The following is a 13,971-nucleotide window of genomic DNA, read 5'->3' on the forward strand; positions in this document are numbered from 1 at the left end:
TCCCCTCCTCCTTCTCAACTGTACTCATTGGAAAGAAGTTATTATGCATAGCCCATGCATAAGGGAGTAGGGGGATATGTTCTGCTTCTTATCTACATAAATTATTGAGATATGCATAAAATTATATGCATAAATTATGCATGGAAGTTTTGTCTATTTCCTTCCCCCTGACTCCCAATTATTTTATTTATTTATTCATTTCTTTGTATCAATATGGACTCATGGATTTTTTTTTTTTTTTGTATTTTGGGTTAAAATCCAATACTACTTTATTTTATTGCTCAAATGATTCCAGCTTTGGTCATTAGGAACTCTTTCAATCAACTCTTAGTTCTCTTTGAAATACTCCCACTGATGTGAACTTGTTTTTTGTTGTGGGAGTGTTTTTGTTTTTGTTTGTTTTTCTGAGCAGTTCCTTACTTCTTGGCACTACAAGATGCTTCCATTTCAGCTTATCTCCTGCCTCAGTCCTACAATTAGCCATTTCTTCCAGGAATCCTGGGTCATTTTATGGGAAAATGGTATTAGAAACCAAGATCTGGGTGCTAGATGTGCTCATTGCTACTGAGTGTTACTGCTTCTAGGCCTTCTCAACTTACAGAGTAAGAAAATGTGTATGTGTATACCAGCTTATGTATGTACACATATCTATAAATATTTCTGTACATAACTGTCTATATATTAAGTTTAACATGAGTTCATACTGATGTCTCCAACTCTAGTCCTTTACCACATCAATCATTCTAGCCTCTTCCCCTTGCTCTTCTGTAACCTCCCACTCCAACAGGTGAGAAGCTTGGCTCCAACACCTACCATCCATTTATTTAATTGTCCCATTCCTGTGTACTTATATAGTGTTATCAGAGATTCTAACCAACATTTAACTCTATCATCTACATTACAGAGCTCATATGCAGTTTCTTTTGCCTTCAGTCTCATAGACTCCACTCTTTCCGAAAGTTGCTTAGGTTGGCCTCTTTCCACTGTCTTCAGTGAGCTTGGTTCATACATTTGTCACATAGCTAGATTGTTTTCTCACATTCTGCTTTCCACCCAACCTCCTGAATGATCTTTCAAAAATTTGCGTACATTAAGTTTCACTCATTGTGCCATACATTTCCATGGGTTTCTTTTTTTTTTTTTTAAGATTTTATTTATTTATTTTGACAGAGAGAGAGAGCACAAGCAAGGGAAGCAGAAGAGGCAGAGGGAGAAGCAGACTCCCCGCTGAGCAGGGAGCCTGATGCAGGGCTCATTCCCACCTGGGATCATGACCTGAGCCGAAGGCAGACGCTGAATCGACTGAGCCACCCAAGGCGCCCCTCCATGGGTTTCAACAAATGCATCATGTCATGTATCTACTATGCCATTATTATTTTTATTTAACAAAAATTTTTATGGTGTTTTCTATGTGATAGACACTAATTCATTTAATCCTTTTAGCAATGTTATTAGAGACCATTAGCACATCATCTCTGGTATGGCAAGAAAGTTAAGATAGAGCAATTAAAGTAATTTCCTTAAAATCACAAAGCTAACATGAGTAGATATGGGTTAAGAAACTAGAACATCTATGCTCCTAACTGCTGCATTATCCTGCCTCCCTGGTGTCATAATCATTTCTTCCACATTGCTTTTTTGGCTTTCTTCTCTTCTTTCTCTTCATCCTAAAACAATTTCCTTTTAACCACACATTGAATTTAACTCTGATCTGCTACACCTCTTTACCAGCCTGAATTCTCAAATTTTTTTTATTTTAATATGTTTATTTTCCATATTAAATCTAATCATCATTCCAATAAAAGTTTTTAAAGTAAATATGCTAAAATAGAGTTTATTCGGTAAATTGAATAAAGGCCAGAGAACAATTTAAGGTAGAGGGAAAAATACATTATAAGGGTTTTTTGAGATATAATTGACATATAACATTATATTAATTTCATCTGTGAAACACAAAGATTTGATATTTGTATACATTGTGAAATGATCACCACCGTAAGTCTAAATCTGAGGTGCGCAGACAGATAGGAGCACCATGCTGAAATCATTGCCCAAGAGCTGACACAAGCTCTGACAGTTTCCGGGGCAGTTACTCTGGCAGTTACTCTAACAGTTACTCTGAAAGTTACTCTGACGGTGAAGTTACTCTGACTGAACTAGCTTGCTGTCCATATGAGTCACAGCAGCTGGCCAATCCTTTTCAGCTTTGGAACCAAAGGTGCTCAAGTATTAAACTTGAGATTTTAAAGGAAGGGCAATCTGAAAAGTTAATATAACCTTTCAGTCACTTGTAAATGGTCTCTCTTTCCCTGTCATTCTCCAAAAAAAATACAAAAGCAGCCTTTCTGTCACTTTTAGAAATTCTAGGAACTGCTGAAAGAAGTGGACACTATTTTAGAGAAGTCGATTCCAATCACCTCTATGTCTCTTCTTTGGGAAAAGAAGAGAGATATATTGGAGATATTCATAAAACTTTTAAGGAGACACAAGACCTGGATCAAAGTGCTTTCACTATTCTCTTCTCACTGGATTTAGAATAAAAATATAGGCAGAAAGAGTGGGCAAATTTATTCAAGCAAATATCACATGGGTGTTAAGAAAGAAGGTCATCCAATTAACTAATTACTTCCTATCTATCCTCGGTGTAACAAGCAAAATCAAGTACTGTCAGAGATAGCTTAGAGAGAGTAGACACTCCATTTGATATTCACTTGGCTTTTAAAATCTCAAAAGGCAATGTTTCCTGAAATTCTTTTCTTAAGTTAATTAATTAATTAATTAATTAATTCGACAGAGAGAGAGCGAGAGCAGGAACACAAGCAGGGGGAGTGGGAGAGGGAGAAGCAGGCTTCCCGCAGAGCAGGGAGCCCGATGTGGGGCTCGGATGATCCCAGGACGCTGGGATCATGACCTGAGCCGAAGGCAGACACTTAACGACTGAGCCACCCAGGCGCCCCAATGTTTCCTGAAATTCTAAGCTGTTTAATTTTTCACTGTGCTCTGAGCAAGTCCAAAATTCAGGCCAATGGCAGTGGAAATTATGCTGCCAATCCCTGGGTATTAAAGTTCTCCAGGGGCGCCTGGCAGACTCAGTCAGTAGAGCATGTGACTCTTGATCTCAAGATCGTGAGTTCAAGCCCCAACTGGGTGTAGGAAGAAGAGTTTACTTAAAATTTTTTTTTTAAATATTAAAAAAATCAACAAGTAAAGTTCTCCAGTGGACAGCAAGGAGAAGGTGATTAATATCTATTGAGTACCTACAAGGTACTACACACTTTTAGTACATGCTCCATTTAAACCTCACAATAACTCTCTGTGGCTCTCGTAGATCAAGAAGGGAATTTGATGTTTCTAATGCAAAGGAAGCTCTTGAATGTGAGAAAATAGACACTCTGGGAGACGTTCAGACTCTTTTTCATGCAAGCAAGTAGTGGAAGTGGCACCGGAACTAAAGTCTTGAGCCTCTAAGCTCCATGTTCCTTTGTTCCACATCATCCGTCAGGAGCTTCTGAGGGCCTGAGCCAGGGAGTTACGCTGGTGGAGATGGGAGTGAGCAGTGAGAAGACAGCCAGGCAGAGGAATGGTTGCGGAGGGAGGGGGTGGGGACGAGGTGATGAAGGGTAAGCAGGGCCCTGGCAGGCCAGGGAAGACTTGAAAAGAAGCCCTGCCTGGATGGGTTGGCTTAAAGTCCCCAGTGTGATCCCTGTTTCTCTTCACCTGTTAGATCCAGTTCATGGGCAGTTTCCAGAAGCCCGTTAAGAGGGGCCTCCCTTCCATCGGTGGCACAGTGCTAACCAGAGAGCTGAGGCATCATAGGCCTTCTTCAGCATCGCAATATTTCCTGTCATGAGCTTAATTTTCCTCAGGGTCTAGCTCCTGAGAGGTCTTGGCTTCTCAGCCAAAAGGACCTGGGATCATCGGGCGGTAATTCTCCGATTTATTGCCCCTGTTCTACATTCCTGACCTATAAATATTTGCAGACATAGGGACAAGCTTTCCAAAGCCCAGCATAAGCTGCTTTAATTTTGTCACTGTCCTATAATTTCATGGAAATGGCTGCTGTGAAGCCAACAAATGACTAATAAAATCCCTCTGCCCACTCATTTTTAATGTCATTCTGGAACTCCAGAACAGGGACCATCTGCTCACAGTGCTTACTTTAATATAAAAGAGTGCCTGAGTTGAAAGTCATATTTCTGAGAGAAGGCTGGAACAAGTCTTCTGTTTGTGAACCCAAATCACAGCAAAACAAGTCTAGCGTTTCGTTTGGGCGGTGATGAGATACAGCTGAGTGTTGCATATTCAGCTCTGCTTGTGGACAAGTTAAATTTTTACACACATGCAATATACAGATATCAATCAATACTACCAATAACCATCACATCTATTGAACACTATCCATGTATATAGTAGCAATGTGCAAAGCATGTGGATGATTTTGTTTACAGGTAAGTATTGTTAGTGTACTCACTTTATATGGGAAGCAAATAGAGACCTACAGAAGTGATGTAAACCTGCTCCAAGCCACACAGCTAGTAAATAACAGAGCCGGGCTTGAAACCAGAATCCATCAGTTTCGACATACGTGCCCTGAGCAATTGAATTATTTGCAGTAAGGACTTTTTGAAGAAAAGCCATCCTAAGCCATGACTAATCTTTCAATTAGGTAAATTGTAGAACCAGGAAGCTATGGGGAGATTTTTGTTTTTATTTTAACCTCTTTATTTCAGAATAAATTTAGATTTTATAGAGAAGTCACAAAGATAGTACAGAGAGTTCCCATCTACCCTTCATCCCTCTTCTTCTAATGTTAACATCTTACATAACCATGCTACATTTGTCGGAACTAAGAAACTATCTTTGGTACAGTACTATTTACTAAACTACAGACTTTATTCAGATTGTGGTACAATTTTTCTTTGCAAGTTTTTCTTGTATCTTCCAATTTCATCATCCTTTTTAGGATCTTTCTTTTTTTTTTTTTAGTGAATGATTTAAAAAAAATTATTAAGCCTTTTTGTAAGAGCAGTTTTAGGTTCACAGCAAAACTGAGATGAAGGTACAGAGATTTCCTGTATACCCTATGTCCCCACACATGCACAACCTCCCCCACTATCAGCAGCCCCCCCACCAGAGTGGTACCTTTGTTACAATTGATGAAGCGACATTGACACCTCATTGTCACTCAACGTCCATAATTTACATTAGGGTTCACCCTTGGTGGTGTACATTCTATGGGTTTAGACAATGTATAATGACATGTATCCACCATTATAGTATCATACAGAATAGGTTTCACTGCCCTAATATTCCTCTGTGCTCTACATGTTCATCCCCCAACATCCTCTGCCCATCCCTAGCAACCACTGACCTTTTCTTACTGTCTCCACAGCTTTGTGTTTTCCAGAATGTCATATAATTGGAATCCCACAGTATATAGCTTTTTCAGATCGGCTTCTTTCACTTTTAAGAAAAGCAAATATGCATTTAAGTTTCCTCCATGTCTTTTTATGGCTGATAGCTCATTTCTTTTTAGCTCTGAATAATATTCCCTTGTCTGGATGTACTGCAGCTTCCTTACTCACTCTCCTACTGAGAGACATCTTGGTTGCTTCCAAATTTTGACAATTATGATTAAAGCTGTTGTCAACATCCATGTGCAGATTTTGATGTGGATGTTACATTTTCAACACCTTTGGGTAAACATCAAGGAGCATGACTGCTGGTATGGTAAGAGTGTGTTTAGTTTTGTAAGGAACTGCCAAACTGTCTTCCAAAGTAGCTGGGCCATTTTGCATTCCTATCAACAACGGATGAGAGTTTCTGTTGTCAGCATTTGGTGTTGTCAGTATTCTGGGTTTTGGCCATTCTACTAGGTGTGTAATGGTGGATCTGTTGTTTTATGCCCTGGGGAGTTGAGTGTGGTTTTCAATTGTAAGTTGTACACTTAACCAGCTCTGCCCTTGCCTGACATTAGGGGCTCCAAATATCGCTGGGTTTGGTGTGAGTATACACTTCCTGGTTGATCACAAGCAGATAAGACCCAGACATTCTCCCTTCTGCTAATGCTTTGCATCTCCAACAGCACCTGGCTTCTTCTGTATGTGAGTCTCAACCATGTGACTTGACTTAGTCTTTCTGGCTCTGCTCTCAGATGTCTCTTACCAAGATTTGGCAACCTGACTCAGAACTTGCAAGTTCCTGACCTCAATTTCTATGTGCCACATTAATTTTCCTTTGGGACACGTCTTAGGATTGGTATTCAATTTCAGTTGTCCCTCCAGCTTGACATTTAGGTTTTGTGTTCTTATCATTGGACTGTACCCTAACTCTCCCATCTCAGTAATCACAGTTCATAAAGAAGGACTCAAATTGCCTGCGCTGACAATTATTTTGTCCCATTTTGTGAAGGAAATGTGAACCTAAAGAAATTGGTTCAGAATCACATAGCATGTGACTAGAAACTTAAAAAAACACAGAGAAGGAGAGGGAAGTTCCTAAGTGTTCTTAGTTGTTAGGACAAGTGGAGCTTAAAAGAAAAATTACACAGAGATCAAACATCGTGGAAAGGTATATTTGGGAAAAGAACTTAAAAGTATTTTCCCTGACAAATGGCAGAAACATTTTAATCCTGTTTTGGAAAGGAATGCTGTTATAAGTCACAGTACTTCAACTTGGGCTTTAACCAGGCAAAACAAGTATTAAAATTAGACTTCACATGTCTGAAACACCTTCATTTTTTTTTTTTTTTCCCTGAAGCCAATCTCTCCTTTTGCCTCTCCTGGTTTTATTCCTGGGTCTGCATATTCCCAGACACCAGGCTAGAGAGGTCAATGTCATCTTTTATTCTGTCCATGCTGACATGCGATCCATTGCCAGTTGCTGCCAATTTTGCCTCGGTCCTTCTCATGTTTGCCCCCATCTTTCCATTTTCATGGTCAGTATTCCCTTCCTTAGGTCATTTTACAAACCTCTTAGTCTATGTGCCTCAAGTACTTGTGTGGGTGGACTCCTCTCTAATGTGCAGTCGCCACAGGTCATCAGTATGCTCAAAAACTTCAATGACATTCCCATACCGGCCGGATTTACAATAGATTCCTTACTCGAGCATTTCAGTCCCTCCATATTCTTGCCCCACTTTTCCAAATGTATCTATTATTACTCTCTTGCTTTGTACATCATAATCCAGCCCTACTGGTTCCTGGTTTTCCCTGAACATGTACTGGCACAGAACATTTACACAAGTTGTTTCCACGGCTTGGAACTCCTTCTTTATTCCCATTCCTTTTTTTTTTTTTTTTTAAGATTTATTTATCTATTTGAGAGAGAGAGAGAGAGAAAGTGCAGCGGGGGGAAGGGGGAGAGGGAGGGGCGGAGGGAGAGAGAGAGAATCTCAAGGAGACTCCCCGCTGAGCATGGAACCCTACTTGGGGCTCAATCTTACAACCCTGAGACCACGACCTGAGCCAAAACCAAGAGTCAGACACTTAACCGACTGAGCCACCCAGGCACCACTATTCCCATTCTTGGTATCAGTTTGTTGGCATACACGACATTAGGACTTGGCAAACTACACCCTGAGGACCAAATCTGGCCCACCAGCCTATTTTTGTAGATAAATTTTTATTGGAACAGAGTCACACCCATTCATTTAAGTATATTTTCTATGGCTGCTTTTGCACTGAAACACCCGTGGGTAATTGCAGCAGAGACCCTACAGTCTGGAAAGCCTAAAATATTTACTTTCTATTCCTCTACAGAAAATGTTTGCTGAGCCCTGCAATACATCCTTAGCAATTATGAATTCCCCTGACTGAATATCCAATTCAATGTGTTTTAGGAAAAACTTGTTGAGGCCCTACCATGTGCTAAATATACAAAAACAGAAAAGATATGGACCGTCCCTCAAGGATCTTACTGCCTGAAAGTTACAACAAAACTATAAATGACTTATTTCTCAACAACATTATTTGTAAAATAATAACACATATAGGCAATACCTAGAAGCATTGAATAGGAAGTCATTAATCTTTTTGGTAGGGGAGTGAAGTGGTGGGGAAAGGAGTTTAATAGCAGAAGTGGGTTTGTAATGATGTACAGGAATTTATCACGGAGACCGGGGTCAAAGTCATTTCAGGTAAAGGAACAGCATATATGAAGCTGGAGGAACATAACAGTGCGGTCTCTTTGGGGAACCTCAGGTAGGCCCTTATGGAAGCAAAATGGAAGGAGAATGGACTTTGGAGTCAGATTAATCTGGGTTCAAATCCTGATTCTGCTACGCATTAGCTGTGTGACCTTGAGCAAGTTCTGAGCTTCTATTAGTCCATTCTTCCATCTAGCAGTATTCACAAGGATTAACTAATGTGGCATGGGTAAATGTTTCTGGCACAATGTTTGACACAGAATGTATGTGCCCCCCCAAAATAAAATAAATAAATGTAGCTTTTATTACAAAAAAACAAAAAAGTTCATGTATGTTAGCATGGGACAGGAAGAGTAAAGACTCTCATCAGCTCAAAATATAGTATCTCAGTCTCTCTTCTTCTACTAGCCTTTATTCTTCCCTGTATGATATATGGTGGGTGTTGGATATGTTGATCTAATCCTTCTTTCCAAATTGTAACTTCCTTGAGGGCAGTCATCTTTCCTTATTCTTCTCGTGTCTCCCTAAGTGCTTAGAACTGTGTCATATCTACAACAGGCCTCTGACGAATACTTGTTGAATTTCTAAGCCTTAGATTGTGAAGGCATTTTCACAATAATCAACCCCTTATTTTATATGAAACTGAGACCAATGGGTTGTAAGATGTTTGACTTGTTCACGTTTGCCCAGGTTGACGATCGCAAGTCTTACTTGTAGCTTCCAAGAAGGTAGAATTCATTTCTGTTCTTCCTTCTCCTCTTCCTTCATACTCTCATTCTGGTGAACTTTTTCCTCTTAGGAACATACTTCACCCCACCTTCCAGGTATCCCCTTGCAGATATGGCCCGTATTTGTTGTTACATTCACAATGAAATACTCAGGATTTGTATCATACCTCTTTCCAGTAGGCCCATGAAAAGGAAAAATAGAATAATCAGGAGTAGATTGCTGGAGGAGTTTTAGGCATCAGAAAAAAATCAGTATGTCTTCAAATCCTTTCACTAAAGCAAACACTAGCCCACCAGAGATAAGGGCAGTCCTATGGGTCCTAGAAATAACAAGACCTTTGATTATAGCAGTATTAATAGCTATCATATATTCAGAGCTCACCACGTGGTAGACACTTTGTGTTAGTAGTGTCTATCCCTCTCAACACCCATGCATGTTACTAGTCCACTTTCACAGATGGGAAAACCGAGGCTCAGAAGATTTAGGCAACCTCTACAAGACCACACAGCTAAGAGGAAAACCCAGACCTGCCTACTTCCTCAGAGTTCCTGACAAAGCCCTTTGATTGCTCTGTGCCTGGGAAGGAGGTTAGGTAATCTTTCAGGTTTCAGTTCCCTGCTGTGCATTCCTCCTTTCCAGAATTTCCCAAGAAGATGCTCCTTGGAATATTTGCCTGGGGACAAGACTAGCTATTTAATATGCAGAGTTCGGTGCAAAACAAAAAATGCACAGCTTCCTGTTGAAAAAGCAGAAGTGGGGGTGGGGGAAGCGCCATTCAAGCTATTAAAAGATAAACTTTTTCCTTTCTTCTGCGGTTTCTCTCTTGACTTGTCATAGTGTGTTTTGTTTATTATTAAATCATTCTAAATAGACAAAAATTAAAATTTTAAGTTGTTAGCATGAATTTTGCTGTTCATTTTTACACTGTACAATGTCAGTTTTTAATGGCAAAGGTAAGAGCATATGCAGAATTACCGAAACGGCTCAGGTCATAGTCCATAGCTCACACACGCATATGTGTTTTGTTCTTACCGCAAGAGTGGAAATGCTGTGAAACGTTATTTTCCTTCTGGATATATACACATTGCACCAACACTCTCTATCTCCGGCTCCCTGATGAGTGGGAAGAACTGGAAAGAGAAGGAACTTTGGGTTACTCTCTCTCTCTTTCCGTTTCCTACTATGGCATCATTTTCAGCAAACGTGTTTGGCCAATGCAGGGGGAAAACATCAGTAAAAAATGGTAAGATTGCTAAATTGCTGATGTTCCTTAAAATCTCTCTGCCTTCCTTGGCTCAGTTGGTTAAGCGACTGCCTTCAGCTCAGGTCATGATCCCAGGGTCCTGGGATCGAGTCCCGCATCGGGCTACCTGCTCTGCGGGGAGCCTGCTTCTCCCTCTCCCACTCCCCCTGCTTGTGTTCCCTCTCTCGCTGTGTCTCTCTCTGTCAAATAAATAAATAAAATCTTAAAAAAAAAAAAAATCTCTCTGCCTTCTTTCTCTGTCCAAAGCACATTCCGGTTCAGATTGCACGTGTAGACTCTTGGGGCCGTCGGTACTCACTCACTCTTGCTGAACTTGCCCACATCATGGGTCCACCAGAATTCTGTGCTTATGGGGCCTCACCAACACTGTAAGCGAATGAGGAGGCAAGAAATGACAGACATGCATACCGTGCATATCTTCTCAGCTCGAGTGCATGCTCCACTGCCTCATGGAATCTCACTGACCAAACACAAGTCCTAAAATAAAATGCTTAAGAATTTCAAGATGGCAAAAGCAGAGCATTAAACCGAGTGTGGATTCCCTCTGACTACACAAGTTGTACGCCCATGAATCTGGCCCTGCCTGGGACATGTTAAAGGAGGGAGGTTCTGCAAGCCAAACTGTTCATGAAAACTTCCTAAATCTCTCAGTTTCCTTAACCACGTACCCACCTTCTTTGGCCCAGTGTTCAAATTCCACTCAAAAATCTTCAACTCGGGGCGCCTGGGTGGCTCAGTCGTTGGGCGTCTGCCTTCGGCTCGGGTCGTGATCCCGGGGTCCTGGGATCGAGCCCCACGTCGGGCTCCTTGCTCCGCGGGGAGCCTGCTTCTCCCTCTCCCACTCCCCCTGCTTGTGTTCCCTCTCTCGCTGTGTCTCTCTCTGTCGAATAAATGGAATCTTTAAAAAAAGAAAAAAAAAAATCTTCAACTCAACCAGCCCTTGAGAAGCTGAGGAAGAGACACCTCAAGCCATTATCTTAGCTGCTCATAATTTAATCAGCTTCTTTCAGGTCTCAGTAACTGAACTTGTCTTACCCGTGGCCAAGCTCCCATCCCACACTCCACTTCCAGGCTCTGGTCTTGTCCATATTTACCTCGCATACCTTGTCTGAGTCTATACTTTCAGTGTAGGTCTATGCTTTAATATAATACACGAGAAAAACTTAAGGATAGAAAGAAACCCAGTCACTTAAAACTCTCTATTCTTGCCTAGTGTGAGTTTTCCTTTTGTTTTGATTCAACATTCAACAAACATTGACCAAGTAGCTTCTGCCCTGAGCCAGAGCTCTTAGGAGTGGGAGGGTGCAAAGGTAAAGAGACCATGGTTGCTGGCTTCAAAACAGTCATGCTCTAGTGCCTTCTGAGCCTAGAAATTATTACTGAATGTATCATTCCAATTAAGAAATGTCTTAGGCGGCTCCCTCTTTTTGCTCCTTTCTATGCAGAAGTGGTGGTTCATTGAGATAAATATAAGGGCAGGTGCACTGGGGTCATTTTCTCAGATCAGCCCTCCATGGTCTCTTTAAGGGGTGATGTTTCTAACACAAACTGCACTCTACATTCAAATAAATACGGTATTCCCCTTAATCCCGAATGGTCGGTCAAAATTTTCAAAACCCTCTAACTATAGTTTTCTAACTGATTTCCAGACTTAACCTCAAAGAATTATATAAAGTTTCTGGTGTCTGTGGCTTCTCCAGTTTCCCTTAATTCTTAGTCAACCACTTCACTGCTTTGAACTTCTCTCATCTTGCATTTTTAACTTCTTCTCTTAAGAGCATTCTTGATCTCAATGCCAAGGGTACAGAGTGCTTCCAGTTCTAAATTTGAATGAGCAAAAGATCTGGCTTGGATGGTTATAGAGTGGTAGGGACATACCTGAATATCATTACTGAGGTGATGGTGCAGGTCTAAAGGAGAATTGCAGTTAAAAGGACACTTCTCTGCAGGCGTGGTGGCCTGAGGGGTAGCAGAGGGAAGGACTTACCCTTTATTTAAAATCACTTTAGTTTGTGATTTGGGAGATTGGATTATCATCAACAATTATGTTTCATCATAGCCAAAGTTCTATGTTATACTAATTAGTCATTCATTTATTCAACAAATAGTTCCTTATAGGTTTACGACATCTAAATGACCATGCTAAATCCTGAGAATACAATGGACAACAAAACACAGTCCCTGCCCTCAGGGTAGGAATTACAAAGTAAGGGTAATTTGAAGAAAGAAGAACATGGGAAAAGCTAACAAATCTAGTTTTGAGGTGGATCAGACCACTTTCTGAAACAAGGAATAGTTAAGTATCTCAATTGGTGGTTTTCAAATTTTAAAGAACCCTCAGATTCTGTAGGTCTGAGGCTAGCCAAGAATTTGCATTGTATTATTTTGGGGGGGGAGGGGCAGAGGGAGAGGGAAAGAGTCTCATGCAGACTCCCTACCGAGTGCAGAGCCCAAAGTGGGGCTCAATCCCAACACCCTGAGATCATGACCTGAGCCAAAATCAAGAGTCAGACATTTAACTGACTAAGCCACCCAGCCCCCCGACCAAGAATTTGCATTTTAAACAAGTACCACAGATGATTCTAATACAGAGGTCTTCAGAGTACTGTTCAAAAAATATTTATCTAAGCCACATTATATTTCCATTTGTGTGACTCCTGAAAAAAAAGCAGTATTACTGTTTTTCACAAAAAGAGGCACAATTTGATAACACGGTGCAGAAAAGGCCATCACTCACTTTCATTTTCCTCCTATAAAAAAAGTTCCGAGGTTTTTTATGATGTCCAATAGTCATTTGTTAAAAGAGACTGATAGCTACCATAGGGCTTGCCTCAAGACCCACCAATTTGTGAAGATCTGAACCATGCTAATGGTCAACAAATATTTTTGTAGAACAGAATCTGGGTTTTTTGGGTTTTTTTATTTTTTTTTTTTTTGAGAATTTGAAAATGAGAGTGTACATAAATATAATAAGACCACTTTCACTTTAACAGAATATTTCACTCAATTTCCTTAGCCTAGTAATTCTTTTTTTAAGATGTAGGTGTCTAGTAATATTTTAAAGACTTACTTTTAAAAACATCAATATTGACATTTTTGAATTAACATTTTATTAGAACACAATCTAATTCATAAATCCAGACCATGAGAGACTCTGCTGATAATCATTATCATGAAGGGGCTTCCAATCCATCTTAATAGTATTATATCAACCAACCAACCAGAGGCCATACTTCAATTTTTAAACAGCCTATTAAATAATTAAATAGTATATCAAATTATGTTTTGGATAACTGTCACAGCCTAATTTTTTAAGCACTCTTAAAAAAAAAAAAACTGCAAATCGTTCATTAGAGGGAGTTTTGAGGCCAAAAATGCTAATGCAAGTCACGTGGAACTCCTAAAAGGAACTTGGCTTGAAACAAGGAATGAACTTGCTGCTGAAAATAGCAATCGATGGGACTATATCCGAAACATATGTACACAGATGCAGTAGATTTTAATGGTAAACATGCTGATGACCTAACTTTCTCTCTTTACATCAATTTTACATACTTTCATAAATGCCCTTGTTTAACTGATTCCATGAGTGATTCTACTATCTCTTGCTATGGCCACAAATGATGAGGACACTTCATGGATTTTAAAAACACCAGACCAGGAGCTACAGAAGAAATATCAATCGTTACATCTGATTTCCCATTTTTTTCTTGACACAAATCCTTTTGTCCTACAACTGAAAGAAAGCCATTAAGATATTTGATGATGGTTCCCAGTGCCTGTTAAATGCTGCATTTTTTCCTGAGATGCACTGGAGAAATTTGAAGGTGGT

Source organism: Leptonychotes weddellii, chromosome 5 (genome assembly GCF_054177405.1).
Source record: "Leptonychotes weddellii isolate Sample4059 chromosome 5, ASM5417740v2, whole genome shotgun sequence".
Classification (NCBI taxonomy): Eukaryota; Metazoa; Chordata; class Mammalia; order Carnivora; family Phocidae; genus Leptonychotes; species Leptonychotes weddellii.